Raw genomic sequence first — 16,491 nt, forward strand, 5'->3', positions numbered from 1 at the left:
CTCATCCAATCAAGGCCCACCTTAACCTGTAATGGGGAAGTAGAAGTGGAAACCTGAAGGAACATAAAAATGATCAGGAGGCAGAGAGGAGAAAGGTGGGGATGAATGCATTATGAGCAAACAACTGCGACCATCGCTGCAAAAGAATTCCCAGGTGGGTGATGATGGAATGAGGCAAGGGCGATGAGGTGGCCCACTGGGTGCACACTCTTCCCCTTCACAGCACATTCAGAGTAAATGGCCTGCTTCAGCAAAATTACAAGTCACTAACTTCCCTGAAATTTCTTGAACATTTTTAAAACCACGTCAAATCCACCAAAGCCAATGTTTTAAGTACTAATGGTTTCTCCCACTCCACATAAAATATATAAATAGATCAAATCCCATGGTTTTAAGCTCAGAAATCCTTCAAAGAAGAGAGCTGATGCACTAAGTAGGGCACATTTCCCCACGAGTATCTACTGTAGGCCCATAACTCACACATCATTTTCTCCAGGTGCCCTTTGCAACAAGGGATCCCTCCTGCCATACATCTAGTGCAATGGAGCCACTTTGTAACTCTGTTTGGAGGTAAGTTACAACACCAGGTTTTACTTAAATATGCTTTTAAAATGCCATGTTCTAAGTCTTTTTGAAATGCAACTGGAAAGGGATTAAAATCATCCTTAAAGAAAGAAAAAGAAAAACCATATGCAATAGAAGGATACTAAGCAATGGGTATAAATGTTGCAAAAAAAATCATCTAATACAAAATCAGTAATGGCAGTAGGACTTCAAAGAGCAAAGAGCTACTACTAAAGGGAGAGTGAGTAGTGTTTCCTTTTCAATCAGGGGTAAAGATAATCATGGGTCTCTGGTAACAAACATCCCATGCTCTGCATTTTCTTTTTTGAATCTCCCTTTTACTTTTGTAAGATAAAGAGCCAAGGAATGTATGTGAGGAGGAAAGTCATCTACAGTTCTAAAAAAACAAAACAAAACACCAATTTTATTGACATTTTAAAAATAGTATTTGGAAGTAGTCAGGTTTTTATTACTAGATAGCATACTAAAGCTTAGGAGAAGCCTTTGGCAACCAACAAAAGAAGGTAACTCCAAGAGATTTTGGTGTGAAAACTGTCCAAATATGCTGGAGAGGATTTAACAAGAACAATTCTGTGTACATTTAAGAAATCATTTGTTAAAACTTAAGGAAAATTGGGTTGGATTAAAGAGCTGTAGAAAACAGGGACACATGAATGAGGGGTTTGCCATCTTGAAAATATTCCTATAACTTGACATATTTAAAGCAACCTTAGTGGATTGTGGTGGTACATTAACTGTATTAACAGCCCCAGTTTATAACAACTGCCTCATCCATGCCCTTGAGTACCACCCTCCCAGGCGACTCTGTGCTTGGACATGTGATTCTTTGGCCAACAGGACAGTAGCAAATTTCACTCAAGTAGAGGCTTGAAAAATGCTTGTGTATTTTCTCTTCCTCTCTTGGATTCCTGTCACCCTCATGTTTGCAAGTCCAGGCCAGCCTGCTGCAGCCATGTGAAGCTGGCTGAGTCAATGCAGCCTAGAGGGGTTTGAACCCATGAGAATATTATACTCATAGAATCAAGGAGAAGACAGACTCATTCTTAAAATCCTTAAAGGATCTGTTGTCCGACTTCATTTCTGGTGCCAAAATCTGTACTAGCTATCTCTTGGGGCATAACAAAGTAACCTAACATGTAAGGGCTTAAAAATAATGAATATTTATTATTCTATGCAGTTTTTGTGTGGGTCGGAAACCTTGGTGCAGCTTAACAGGGTAGTTCTGGTTTGGGGTCTCCAAAGAGGTTGAAGTCACGATGTGGACTGAAGCTATAGTCAGCTGAAAACTTGACTGAGGCTGGAATATATGCTTCCAAGATGGCACATGTACAAGGCTATTGCCAAGACACTTCAATTCCACACCACTTGGAACTTCCCGTAGCATAGCCTGAGGGTCCTTACCACATGACTGCTGGCTGCCCACAGACTGAGTGATCCAAAAGAGTAGCTCAGAGGCTATGATGTATTTTACAGCCTAGCAGCTAAAATCACACACTGTTATTTGTGTGATAGCCTACTGGTTTCCCAGGTCAGCCTATCCAGTGTGTGCCGAATCCCACAACGGTTTGAATACCCAGATGTGGGGATCATTGGAGGCCGCCTTGGAGGCTGACTGCCATAATGGTTTTACAGAATTAGATTTACAATTTAGTGTTCAAAGACCTGTGTATTTTTTTCCAGATCAGTCTCTCGTATTACCTGAATTTCCTCTTCGCCTCCCCAGCTTGTAGCACCAAGGGAATACTACTTCAGTGGTTTCTCCTAATATCCGTGCACTCATTGGCTACCACAGCCAAAGGGTAGCATCTCATCCCACCCCTTTCCTTATATCTCTCCAACAGTCAACAGAGTTGGTAGAGGCTAGTTTTCTTTGTCTCATGTTTAATTTATTGTAACCTCCTCTTCCATTATGGAAGACATCTGTAGACGCCTCTCCTACTTTACTGGTCCACATAGCTGTTTCTGCAGGAACCTCTCCTGGGCACCTTTTCTCTCTGATGCTACTGCTGTTGCTGTCACTGCTACCTGAACTTCCACCCCCAGATACCCCCAGATGCCCTGGTATTGAAAAGCCTTCCAGTGGGTCATGTTATCAGAGGCACCAGGCAATCCATAAACTCGTGTGTTCATCTCTCCAGCAGATTGGAAGGAACTTTCCTTCTGCTCGTGTGTGTGTGTGTGTGTGTGTGTGTGTGTGTGTATGCATGCATCCACACTTGCATGTGGAAAAAACTGCACAGTCCCTTAGTGAAATATATTTTCCCATTTTAAGCTACATCTTGCTCCTAACCATGGTGCAGAGGAGACCCCACCTATTGGAGCTTTCATACTAACCTAACACTTCTGGTCTCCTCTCCCAGCCCAGTCCCATTACTGAGAGTGAACAGTAACCTTCCTTACTTATGGTGATTTTGTTTTCCACTCCTGACCCCAATGCCACTTCCTGCAATCTGGCTTCAACTGTCCCACCTTTCAAGTCTATCAAATGTGTCTCTGTGTATTTGAAACTTGATTGTGGTCCATAAATTCTTACTCTCTTTCTAGTGCAAACAGATCTATCTACTGGACAGATAGATCTTAGTACTGAAAGTTTTTGTGGGAATATTTTATAAAATTGTTTAAAGCAACTGAGTTTTGGGGTGACATGTTATTACATAGCAATAACTAACTGATACACAAATCTTCTAAGAGTGAACTTACATTCTAATGTTTTACCTTATTGTCTCTCTTAGCACTAGATTATTTCACATGTATAGGACTTTTAGTTTACAGGTTTATTTTAATGGGAGATCCTCCCCCGGTACACACCTCTTTCCTTCTGTGTATCTCTCTCATTGTCTAATACTATTACAGTTGCCTGCACCTGGACCTCCACTGCCACCAGTTAGAACTAGATCTCAGATGGTGGTGCAGAGCCAGTGGTGGCTTGGCTCAGTTTTTGGTCTCAAGGATGTGCCTGTATCATCCACTTTCCCATGCCTTTACTTGGCAGGAGCTATAATCAGTGGCAGTAGTGGGATGGTCTTTTTCCACCTCATTTTATGACTCTGAAGACAACCCCCAGTCTATATACTTCAAGCAGGGGTCTCCTCAGAAGAAATAGCTCATGGAGCCCATATGCCTTTCCAGGACCTACTTACTGCTTGCTTTGACTGCAAGACTGGAGCTGACATCCCATTCACTCTGTGCGTGTGCATGTGTGTGAATGTGTGTTTCATTCCATTTTCTTTTCCTGGACTTGTTTATTCTGTATTTAATCCCAGCTTTGCTGTTCAATTTTTCACATGTAATATATACGTTCATTACTATTTGTTTAGAGAATTGGGTAGTTGGGGAGAGAGTGGTGGTTGGGAAGCACTGAAGTCTTCACTCACTACACCATCCTTTGCCTGGAAATCCTGATTTATGTTTTTGAAAGAAGTTCCTCGTTGCTGTTGGGAAAACATTCTAGAGTGGCTAGGTTTGGATACCAGGAACGTGTTAGGGGGCTGTTTCAGGTGAAAGACAGTGGTGATTAGGGCTAGCCTATGGGCAGTGGAGTTGAGGCAAAATAGATGAGAGGTCTATTTTCAATGTCAAAACAGCGAGATTTCTTAACAGATTAGATGTGGGAAATGATGCAAAAAGAATCTAGGATGACTGTGTCTTAAGTATTTAGATGGGAGCTCGTGACCTGTACTAATACTGGGAAGATGGACAAGTTGTTTTTGTTTGTTTGTTGCTGGGAGGCAGTGGTGACAATCGAGACTTTCATTTTGGAAGTGGACATTTTCAGATGCTCACTTAGAAATCCCAGTGGAGGGGCGCCTGGGTGGCTCAGTCGGTTCAGCGTCCGACTTCGGCTCAGGTCGTGATCTCACGGTTCGTGGGTTCAAGCCCCGCGTTGGGCTCTGTGCTGACAGCTCAGAGCCTGGAGCCTGCTTCGGAGCCTGGAGCCTGCTTCGGATTCTGCGTCTCCCTCTGTCTCTGCCCCTCCCCCACTCACACTCTGTCTCTCTCTGTCTCTCTTTTGCTCTCTTTCAAAAAATAAACATTAAAAAAAATTAAAAAAAAAGAAAGGAAAGAAATCCCAGTGGAGTTATGAGAAGGCAGCTGAACACACAAACCTGGAACTCAGGTCTGGACTGGGGATATACATTTAGAAGTCACTGTATGTCTTGACCCAAATCTTAGTGGAGTAACAAAAACCACTTCATTCCACTCACAGATATTGTGGGTCAGTACTGGAAAATGCACAGTGAGGACAGAACCTCGCTGTTCCCTAAAGTCCGGGCCTCCGTTGGGAGTGACATAAGTGGCTGAGGCTGAAACAGCTGGACCAGGCGGATCCACTTCCAAGGTAGCTTTTCCCACTCCTGTGTCGTGCCTGGGCTAAAGGACTCACTCAGCAGGGAATGTCAACCAGAACACCAACATGTGGCTCTCCAGCATGGTGGTCTATTTCTTATGTGACCATGCAGAGCTCCAGGAGTGAGCGTTTCCAGTGACCAGTGTCATGGCCTTGGATGACCTATCCTCGGAAGTCACCCAGCATCCCTTTCATTAGGCTCTATGGACCACCCAAGTTCAAGAGATCAGAATTTGACTCTACCTTGCATTGGATGGAATACCAAAGAATTTAGGATCATGGTTAAAATGGCCACATCTTCCTTATCAACTGTTTACTCATGAGAAAATGAGCTCTGTGACATAGATTTTTGTCTTCTGTTTTGTATTCTACTGTATCCCCAGTACCTAGAAATATGAATATTTGTTGGATGAATGAATGAGGAATATAAAGCCATGGATCACTGAGGAATAAAGGATGAGAGGAAAGATTACCGAGCCCTGGGTATGAGAGGAAAGATTATGGAGCCAACATTTAGGACCTGATGGAGGAGAAGCAGACAAAGTTCTTTGCCATGGATTTCATTAACTCTTTGCAAATCAATCCAGGGGACATGCTTACCTAAAACCCATGCCTCAATCTCTGCATCATGCAGTACCTGGGAGCCTAGAATTCTCTGTCTTCACAGCCTCAAAGCCACTTCCTCACAAGGACAGATATATCACCATTATGTGTACCCTTAGCCCCCAGGGGTGGCTCTTTGCTATTGGATTGGGATAGACAACATTGCATGTATGGGCCTGAGGAGACATACAATCAAGGTTTATAAGAGAAAAGAAATACACTATGGGAAGGGACCCATAAGCTCTTAATAACCACATTCCCCAGTACAGAACTCGGAGGGGCCAAGAATTTAAAATTTGAACCTGGCCTTCCAGGTTGCTATGAAGTCCTATTTGTCAAGATAGAATGCTTATTTAGCATGCGTTAGTTTGATACATAACTTTTAATATTTAGACATAGAATACATAGGTAACTTTGTTTCAATTGCCCTGGGCCCTATAACTGTTACGGTCAGGCATGGCTAAATGGAGGATCTGAGGTGTAGGCGACAGTGGTGCTACTTAAGGAAGCTAGAATATCTCATACTCAACTCCAATCCACATAAATCCTTTCTGCACTTGCAATTAAAATTTGCTAAAATTAGATCATGTTGCCACCAGGGGAACTGTAAGAATGCCCTAATTAAATCATGATCTAAACTTCCAGGCTTCTCCCAGATATGATTAGCAAAGATCAAGAATTTAGAATGCCTTTCCCATTTAATTAGGAATCTTATGAAGTAGGAGTCTTCATTTAAGCAACTAAACATAACTGTCAATCCCTGCATCTAAGAAGATGCATAATTTAAGTTTTAAAATTCGGACATCCAGCATTTGTGAAAACCTTAGTCTGTGTTTATACGACTCCAGAGGTGGGCTGATCACAGAGAAGCCTTTGTCTACGTGTATGTCTAAAACAAACTAAGTTGACTTTCAAACATGCTTTCAGCTGTACGTTATTGGAATGGGTCCTGCTGGCACTGCAGATTTAAACGTAGGGGGAAAGGGGCCTCTGCCTAGGACCTACCTGACAGGTATGAGCTCATTGATCTATTCCTACCTGAATTAAAATAATTTTTTCTTGTGGGAATTCTCAAACATACACAAATGTAGACTGTACAACACAATGAAAGCCAAGTGTTCCTCACCTCGTTCAATGATAATCAACATTCACTTCAGTTTTTTGTTTGGTGGTAATTCTCTAATAGCCTCAAATCAAATCCTTTTCTTTGACTGAAGGCAATGGGTTTCTTCTTGGTTTGGACTTGCTTTTCATTTTATTTCTTTATTTTTCTTTCCTTATCTTAGTACCTGAATGAGATTCATCCTTCTTTGTGTCATCCAGAATGATGGGATATGCAGACAAATAAATGCATTCATCCCACTGAGGGGTTTTCACAGCATTCGTGTTTGGCCACTTTTCTCCCTTGATTATTGCACAAATGTTTCCATTGTTAACCAGAAAGGAAAATGCTTCTGGGAAGAAATTGGAAAGATGACATCAATTTAACACTGCCTTTTGGGGTTAGCACAGAATGACAGGACAGCAGAAAGCAGTTAAAAAGCTTCCCCTGACAAGAGACAGAAACTAAATGACTCTGAGAGCCTCTCCCAATCAGGCATGGTATTGACAAGAGACCCACTCTGATAATGACCTATGAAAGACTGCATTCTGGACGCATGCAGTAATTTGTTTTCCTAACCAGGGCATCTTAGTGGGAGTTTGGGAAGACTGCACAGCCCTTGTGTAAATGGCAGTCACATGGCAAAGCCTGACAACTGGCACATGTAGGCTGTAAGAAGTCACTCGTCTTTTCTTGTCTATGGGTCAGGGATTAGGTATCTGGTGACATTCACCTCTTTGTTCCGACCTATCTTCATTACTGTGACAACATGGCACCTCTGGGCTCTTCCACCTGCTTTGTCCCTCCCTATTCCCCCACCGCCTGTTAAGTGGCCTTTTAGCTGTGAGAGGTGAACACAGTTCTGGTAGTAAAGAACTCCCTCACCTTTAACATCTTCATGAATGAATGTGGGGATAGCAGGCAGGAAATTAGATGGATTGTTCAAGTTCAAAAGCTATAGGTGGAGTCTGTGAGCAGCAGAGGAACAGTGCCTTTGAGGCAAGAAGGATAGAAAAGGAAGGATGAACACATGCATGCCAAGAAGACCTCTGGCTCCCCATGCAGGGCAGACTCCACCCAGCCTGAGGGTTGGGCACAGCAGAGCAGTAAGGAAACTTCAACACCATCTTCTGGATTCCAAGTATGTCTGAAGCTGCCATGAACCAGACGTGGCTCTTCCTGGTGAAGGACAAAGCTTGTACATCTTTCCAGCTGCTACATGGCCTGAGGGCAATACGTGATGCAAAGGAAGCCCTAGTTTCTGGCCTCACTCCTCTACTCTCAATGGTTGGTGGGTCTGGCCTGCACTCTGGGCTCGATTTGGAGGCCCAGAAGCTAAAAAGCCTCTAAGAAACAGACCTGAGAAGTCACCTATGGGGCTCTCACAGAAAGCTTAACAAACCCACAAAGACTCGTTACAGAGTGTGGGTGGTAGACGAGGGGGGTCTAACAGAGCCACCTCCTCTCCCTCTGGCCACCTGTCACTACTGGACATCACTCACTCACTCCACCCAAAGAACTCCTTTCCTTCTTCATCCAAAGGCTTTGTTTGCATCTCAGAGAAAATGGGGAGGCACCAGTGTACTTTCTCTCACCCCCACCCCCCATTCTGACCCTGTACTATCTTGTTTCTAGTCCCATTCATGCTCACTTCTGAAGCTTTCTTGGAAGCCAAGGTGACTTGCATATATGGAGGATTTGGTGTTATCAATCCAACAACTGTTTACCTGAAAAGGTAGGTAGGTGTTTCTTTGCCCTTGTACGGAAGGGCTTAGTTCATTTCCCACATGACTTCTGAACTCTGAATAAATGAAACATTAAAGAATGGCAATAAAACCTACCATGAACATCTACAAAACACCCCCAAACAGAGTGTTTTTGCACACCACATCGGTCTGTGCACTGTAATCTTACTGGAAATGGCAGTAGTTCAATCTGCTTGACTATACTCCCTTGGAAGGTACATTCTTCCTGAATGCAGTTGAGGAGGGAGGAAAGGGGGATGAGAAACTTTAACATGAAGAAGTTTGTCCCAAGAGGTGCTCAAATTCAGCCAGTTTTGTGATTGGGGTGAATGACAGAGTCAGTCTCTGGGAAGCCACCAGGTGACATGATTCCCACTCACACTGAATGTTACCTCCAACCCAAATTATGCCTATAGTCTGGAATTTTTACAAGGGGTAATGACACTCTTACTGGGTGAATGTGAAAATATTTAAAGTCTATCACAATTGTTCTATTTCTGTAATTCTTTCTTTATCTAAGGCAAATAAGCCTAAACAAAAGGAATGGCATGAGGTTTCTGATAAACCTATTTGTCAAGTAAATCTGAAATTTGAGGAAGGAGTGGACCGATTTAGCAACTCTTTCAGCAATCAAGACTTTGGTTACTAGCAGTAACCAAGTATACTGTCTCTGTAGGGAATGAAAGATCTGGGACACTCCAGTAGTTAAAATTTTCTGTCCTGTAGAAGAAAGTGGCCAGGGCTTTCCTCCAAGAGCACTGGTGAGGGAGGGGTTCTTCAGAGAAGAAAGGAATGGAAGTAGGGTCAAGGGCACTGTCATATTCCCCCAAAGACCAGAGGGTACACAGCTGGCTTATGAATGTTCAAGTGAGGTGACAAAGCACTGCTGGAAAGATAAGATAAGCAAATGTTCTGTTGATGAGGCCTTGGTGATATGGTCACAATATGCAGAGAAGATTAAGCAAGCCCTTGGCAAACAGACCTTAGAGGAATACAAGTGATATGCCCATCCCACCAGCTGGTGGATTCACCCTAAACAGTCCTTTCTGCTGAACTTCCCCAGATCAAACACTGTGTGGTCCCAGGTCAGGGATTCCCAAAGAGTTGAGAAATGGGAGAGAGGCTCCAGGTAGAAAAGCTGTGTGAGGTTTCCTGCTCACCTGAATGAGACCCCATCCTTGCTCCCTGCTCCATCCAACCCTCTCCCTCCAGTTCCTTCTGGCCCCAAGGGATGGCTGAGCTGTTGTATCAACCTGCCACTTCCTCTTTTCTTCCTGACCCTGAGGGCCTACCCAGTCTCTCTCCATCCACCTGTACCTGGAAGAAGCTCATGAACCATCTAAAGTTTCCTAGGGGTGTTGCTGTTAATGATAATGAAGAAACACACAAGGGAAAGGCTCCTTCCTCTCCACCTCCACAACCTTTTTTTGCTTTACTAGGGCCTGGTTTTCGGAGTTAAATCGTACAGCAATGCTAATGGGGAAGTATACAAGAGTGGAAGTGATTTCAGTGACAATATTACATCTAACAAGGTGTTGAAGGCTCCAGTTTGAGGAGCTGGAGCTAGGGGATGAGATGTGGTCTGATGAGAAGACAGTTTTGCCTGGGGAATTGAGGCCAAGAAGCAACTCGTTAGAAGAACCAACTACGTGGTGAGGACCCTTGCCAAATGGATATTTGGGAAGTATATGCTATGAGTATGAGAAAGATTCCTCCTCCTCTCCCCTATGAAATCCTCATGTTCACTTAATGCCTTTGGGGATTGTGGATTCTCTGTGGGTAACTTCAAGTGGCACTGACTCTGAGGTCCTGGTTAGAAAGGAGCACAGGGTCTGCATGTAGGTACCTCCAACACTGATGGCATAAATGGCCCAATACGATACTCATCTTTTTATCCACAGCCCTTGCTACATGACTCTGCAGCTCTTCTCAGTAAAGAGGTAGAGTCTAATTCACCACCCCTTGCTTCTGGGTGGCCTTGTGACATCTTCTGGCCAACACAACGCAGAAGTGATGGTGCACAAATTCTGAGCCCAAGCCCCCAGAGGCCAGGCACGTTCCTTCCTGTTGTAGGTAATTCTCTTGTGCCTTGGCCACTGGCCTGAAACCACCCAGACCAGCTTGCTGGAGGATAAGAGACAATCGGAGCAAAGTTGCCCCAGGGAAGACAGCCAGTACCCAAATGTGAATGAACCCAATCAAGTATGTGTCGCTGCCAAGACAACCCACAGCCGTTCTTAGGCACCAGAGCATAAACGTATTGCCGTGCACTCCTGAGGTTTTGTGTTTGTTATGTGACACTTGTGCAACACAAAGCTGCCAAAAATCTATTTTAAGTATGCCATTGTGGGGGTCTGGTGGAAGATGAGAAGAAGAGAACAGAGAGTGAGGACTACAGAAGAGGCTGGGCACAGGGCTCTGTCAGGACCAGTGGCCAGGAATATCAGCCTGGAAGAGGAGACGCTGCACGCTGAATGAACAGGCTGGCACATGTCTGAAGGAAGTGGAATGGTTACAGAGACAGGACTCAGAAGTGGGATTCCAAACATGGGCGGGCACCAAGACCACTTAATAAAGGTGATTAGAACTTAAGCAGGGGGCATGGTCAAGTGGACTAGAGATGGGACCAGGACGTTGCTGAAAAAACTGGATCTTTGAGCTTTTGAGGTGCAGATGGAGGGCTGGGGGGGCATAGGGAGACTGATGAGAGCAAGAATAACAAGCAGAGGTCAGTGTCAAGCAGTCAGGGAGTCAGAGAATAGGCCTTCTGATTCCCCTGGTTTACTTTATCCACTAATGCTGACTGTGGCCTTGCTTGGGGCCAGTTCCAAGATTCATTGAGTTCAGGGCATATGCATGAGACTGATTTCTGAGAGTCTGTGGTGCCAGGGTCCCCAGCAAAGAGCAGGGTGCTGAAGCTAAATGTCCATGTGGGTGTAAGAAAAGGTTCCAAGAGGCTTGTTTATACCAGTGGTTCCCAAATTTTCATGCGCATCAGGATCCCCACACACCTGCTCTGAGCTTCAGATAAAAGTGACTGGTCCCTGAATGAGAATCTCTGGAGGGTGAGGTTCCTAAAAGCATATTTTGCAAAACAGAGAATCCAGCCCTAAACCAGGGACCAAAAATTAGCTGATGTCAGGGCCCTTGTCAAATGAGGCCCCAGCACTGGCTCAAGAGGTGAGCCCACAGAACGGGGGACATTCACAGGGAGGGCAGTAGAAAGGAGGTAAAGTGCCAGCAAGACTATGGGGGGAGGCAGGCAAACTCAAATTCTCCTGGCACACCTGTGTTTACCTGAAGAAAGACAATTAGTGACTCCTTGTGACATTCACATCACTCATCAGGTCAAACCTCCTTTCAACATGCAACAAATAATTTCAATGCTAAAAATGATTTTAATCCCCAAATATTTGAAGAAGGGGTGATATCCAAAATTGTCTAAGATTGTAAGCCAAGAATAAAGAGCATATTTTGACTCTAGCAGAACAAATACAGGGGATTTTTTTTTTTTTTTTTAAACCAGCAAACAGACTCCTCTTGGAAAATGTTTTCAAAGGGTCTCTCACACACCTGTTATGTACTCCCAGTCAGCTTTTACACAGCAGTTTTGAGTAATTCTAACTGGTGTGCTAGAATCCATCTACATCATTTGTCTCTCATTAGCATGACAAAGTTGAAATACTTATTAGAAATTTGGTTAAAGTAAGAGAATTCCTCAACAATACAGCTCTTTGTAGCTCTAAATACTCCTTATCTATTGATCAATGACTTGAAAGAACAACAAAATTTTTTTTTTTAATTTATTTTGAAAGAGACAGAGACAGTGCAAGTGGGGGAGGAGCAGAGAGAGCGGGAGACAGAGAATACCAAGCAGGCTCTACACTGTCAGCACGGAACCTGAAGCAGGGCTCGAACCCATGAAACTGCGAGATCATGCATGACCTGAGCCAAAACCGAGTCAGACGCTTAACTGACTGAGCCAGCCGGGTACCCCCAAAATGACGCTTTTTTAATTGTCTGCACTGACAATTTATGTGTGTGTAAAGTGAAAGTAAACTGGTTCTCATAAGGGCACATATGAGGAAAATGCATAGGTTTAATTTGTGGCCCTTTAGACTTTGTTTTACTTAATCAACATATGACACTTCCTGTATGCCAGGTACTGTTATAAGTGCTTTAGAAATTTTAATTTACTTAATCATCATAATAACTATCTAAAGAAGGCACTATTATTATCGCCATCTTTCTTGAGCAAACAGGTTCAGAGAGGTTAAGTGCCTGGCTTGGAGTCACATGCAGCTTACAGCCGTGGTAGTCTTGCTCCAGCGTGTTATTAACCAGTACAGTCTGTTGACTTTTTTCCCTTTTGTTTTTTTTAAATGTTTATTTTATTTTTGAGAGAGAGAGAGACAGTGTGAGCAGGGGAGGGGCAGAGAGAGAAGGAGACACAGAATCCGAAGCAGGCTCCAGGCTCTGAGCTGTCAGCACAGAGCCCGACGTGGGGCTCAAACTCACAAGCTGTGAGATCATGACCTGAGCTGAAGTTGGATATTTAACCGACTGAGCCACCCAGGCGCCCTCCTTTTCCCCTCTTTCTAAAAGAATCTTAGAATCAAGAGTGGGTATCTATAAATCAATTATCTACACAGGATGGTGGAGTCAAAACAAAAAAAACAAAACAAAAAACACTTCTTCTCCTTTAGGATAAATGTAAGGCAAGACATCTTCACCAAGCCCTCGTTTAAGTGGATGTCACAACCACCACACGCTGGCGATCACCCTTCCACTTTCCAGAATCTTTGTCATTCTCTCCAATCCCTGGCCCCCTTCGGTCCTCATTTGCATTACTCACAGCCTAGCCCTAAGTACTTCTGTTTTCATTCTGAGCTAGCCTGTACTTCCCAGAGCTCAGAAAGATGTTTCGAAAACACAAAATTGTGTTCTGGTCTATTTCAAATCTTTTTAATGTCACTGCTTCATTCTGTGATAAAAGCCAGGTAATTTAGCCTAGCAGATGGAAGTGTGTGTTCAGGTCCAGTTCATTAGCTGCCTCCATACGTGGCACACAGTTAGGTGGCTTCATTCTCCCACATGTCTCTTTTCTTAAGCCACGTGGAGCTGTCTGCCCTTCTATCTGCTCTGCTGTTTTTCTAGAATTCCCTTCCCCCCTCCCTGCTCCCTCCAACTTGCATCACACCAAGCTTCACTAGATAATTCTAATGCATCCTTCAAAACCCAGCTCAAGCATCACCTCTTCTTCCACTGATGTGGATGCTCTTTGCAGTGCTCCTGTCGTAGCCAAGGCATTTCTCTCCTGCCCTGCACAGGCCTCTCCAAGTGTGAACTGCAGATAGCAGCAGCAGAAGCAGCAGCAGCAGATATGGAAGCCTGTTGGATGTGCAATTTCTCAGGCCCCACTTAAGACCTAGCAAATCAGAACTTCTGGGGACAGAGCCTGGCAATTCATGATAATTCTTGTGCATGCTAAGGGCGGAGCAGCACTGCCCTGGACCTTTTGAGAGCACACACTGTGTCTTAATGGGTCTCTCTACTGACTGGGATGAAGCAAAGGATCAATAAATGACCAATGAGTGAATGAACATTGGGCTAATCCTTTCACTAATTAAACCTTATGTCTTTCATCTAAGAAACACTGAATAGTCCCTTGATGCCGCCAAATGTTCTTAGAGTTGGAATTTGTCTTTAATTTCAAATTGGTTAAGGCTCAGGTGTACTGTTTGTTTTGGCACTATTATACAGGACACTGAAATAAACTTTAGAGCTGGTTAAGACAAGCACAAAAATGTATAGAATCTCTCTCAAAAGTACATTTTTATGTATTCTACTGTACAGCAGAAGGTGGTCCCCTCTGCTTCAAGCTTTAAAAGATTATTTGCAGCTTTCCTTAAATAGTCATCTTTCTTTAGACTATTTTTTGAATATAGTTTAGGAAGGAAAATGCAAATTGTACAGCTACAGTAAAGACTGCTACATATCAAAATATCTCATAGACTCTTCTGGTTTCTCAGAACAGTCCTTATGCTATCTGTGCTCAGAAAGCTTTACTGCAGCACTTAATGTTAAAATTAGGAAGGCCACTAGTAGGACTTATTTTTAAACGTTTTTCGGGTACAATATCACTCCTCTAAAACAAACCGATGTAAGAGATGGTCTATTAAATATGAACTGCTTGCCAACATCATAAACACAAAAAAGTACCTTAAATTTTGAAATAATTTTCTGTACTATTGCTCCACAAAGTGGAAAAGGACACCATTCTTGAAGTCTAATACAGCCCCTCCCCCTCCTTCATAGCCTCTGACTGGTTACTACCGAAGCCAGCTTAAAGGAAAATCAGTCGGAGTAAACGGACATTGAAGTTCTGGTAGTCGAATGGGTAACTATAATTGTGCCCTGTATACAGAACTGTTTAAAGCACAGCTTTGACAAAGTAAAGAGCAGATGTTTTGTTTAACTATTTATCTTGAGGTTAAGAACTTTATAGACAGAGTATAAAACAACAGCATCTGCTAGTGAAACTGCTGTCGATTGGACATTTAAGTAAACAGGCAAATAGAAAACAAGGGTCATAAGGACAGTTAGGGTTGGCATAGATGGGAATTACACCTCTCCCACCACTCTCCCTCAAAAAAGGCTCAAGAGAGGCAAAAGAGAGAGATGCCCAAGTTAGAAATGTACCCAAAGGTTCTTCAGCAACTGATCTATGCTGCTGGCTAGTGTCTTATGCTGCTTGGTATTTGGCAGAGTCAACCACTGTCTTCATCTCCTCCTCACAAATACTTCCATCTCACCAACCTGACCATATCTTGAGAAGGTCTTCTCACCAGTGTCTCTATTGCTTATAGAAATACATGTGGAATTTCTTTTGAAATATCTCCCCAGTTTCAGTTTTGTTATATTTTTAAAAGTGAAGATGAATGAAGAATAAGAGGAAATGCTGAACAAAGGGAATACCTGGTCAATAAATGTAAATGGCTCAGAAATAAAAGGCTGAAATGTATTAATTAGAAATCAAAAGTGTACTCAACTTCCATTGAGGCATCTCAAGGACACCCAAAGTGCTCCTCTAACAAAGACTTAGGGTAACCACACATTTTCAGGGCCATTTGCTTGTTTCAGCCTCTACATGGCATGATTTAGGTCCTCAAGAATGCTCTCTCCCTTCCTATTTCTTCCCTTTTGTAGGCAAGCCATAGAGTCCACTGAGAAGAATGTGTAATTTCAGTGACATATTGATCCTGGGTGCCAGCAAAGGAGCTCATTTCCATTGTTTTGGGATATTGAAAACAACCATATGGACGTTTAAATAGCGACAGAGAAAACAGAGGACTTTCCCAGATTAGAGAACTTTGCAATTTAGGTTGTATCTGTAATTAAATCTGATTAGAACAAATATTTCCAGTTTCTTTATTCTCTGGAATAATTCCAAAAATTTTTTAAGAGGTATGCTTTAGAAATTGAACCCTGAGTAGATGAAGTGATTAAGCAAATATATAGGATTTCACAATCAACTATAGTAGAAGAGCAAAAGAAGGCTGCAGAGAAAAAATATAGTACACGTGTATATAATTATGTGTGAATGTGTGTGTATATATTACTTGATATGGACAAATATAATTGAAAACTAGTTGAGCATGTACAAATTATATTCAAAATTCTCACATGACATTTATTTTTTTCATTCAGAGACTTAAGCTATTATAACGCAGCAAGAACAAGCAGCACTGGTTACACCTAAAGCTAGATGTGATTCAGTATCAACACCCCCTTAGTATAGCCAGACCCACAGACATTTGAGCAACTATAGCATCAGAATGCCAGCAAACCACAAATTCCATATAGGGAATATAAATGCATCCATTCACTTCCTCTCATTAACTTAACAGTCAGGCTTTGAACAATGAGATTGATTAACATATCCATTGTTCTCCTACGCTTTTGCCTCAAATTCTTACTTCTTTAGGGATCAAAGATATCTGAATACTTAGCAAACAAATGACCCAGCAAAACCAGCTCTGTAAAATGTAGTGGCACCAAAAGTGCCAGAATGGATTTTTCACTGTTTCAAGGGACCTACAAAAATG

This window comes from Neofelis nebulosa, chromosome 9 (genome assembly GCF_028018385.1).
Source record: "Neofelis nebulosa isolate mNeoNeb1 chromosome 9, mNeoNeb1.pri, whole genome shotgun sequence".
NCBI classification, from domain to species: Eukaryota; Metazoa; Chordata; class Mammalia; order Carnivora; family Felidae; genus Neofelis; species Neofelis nebulosa.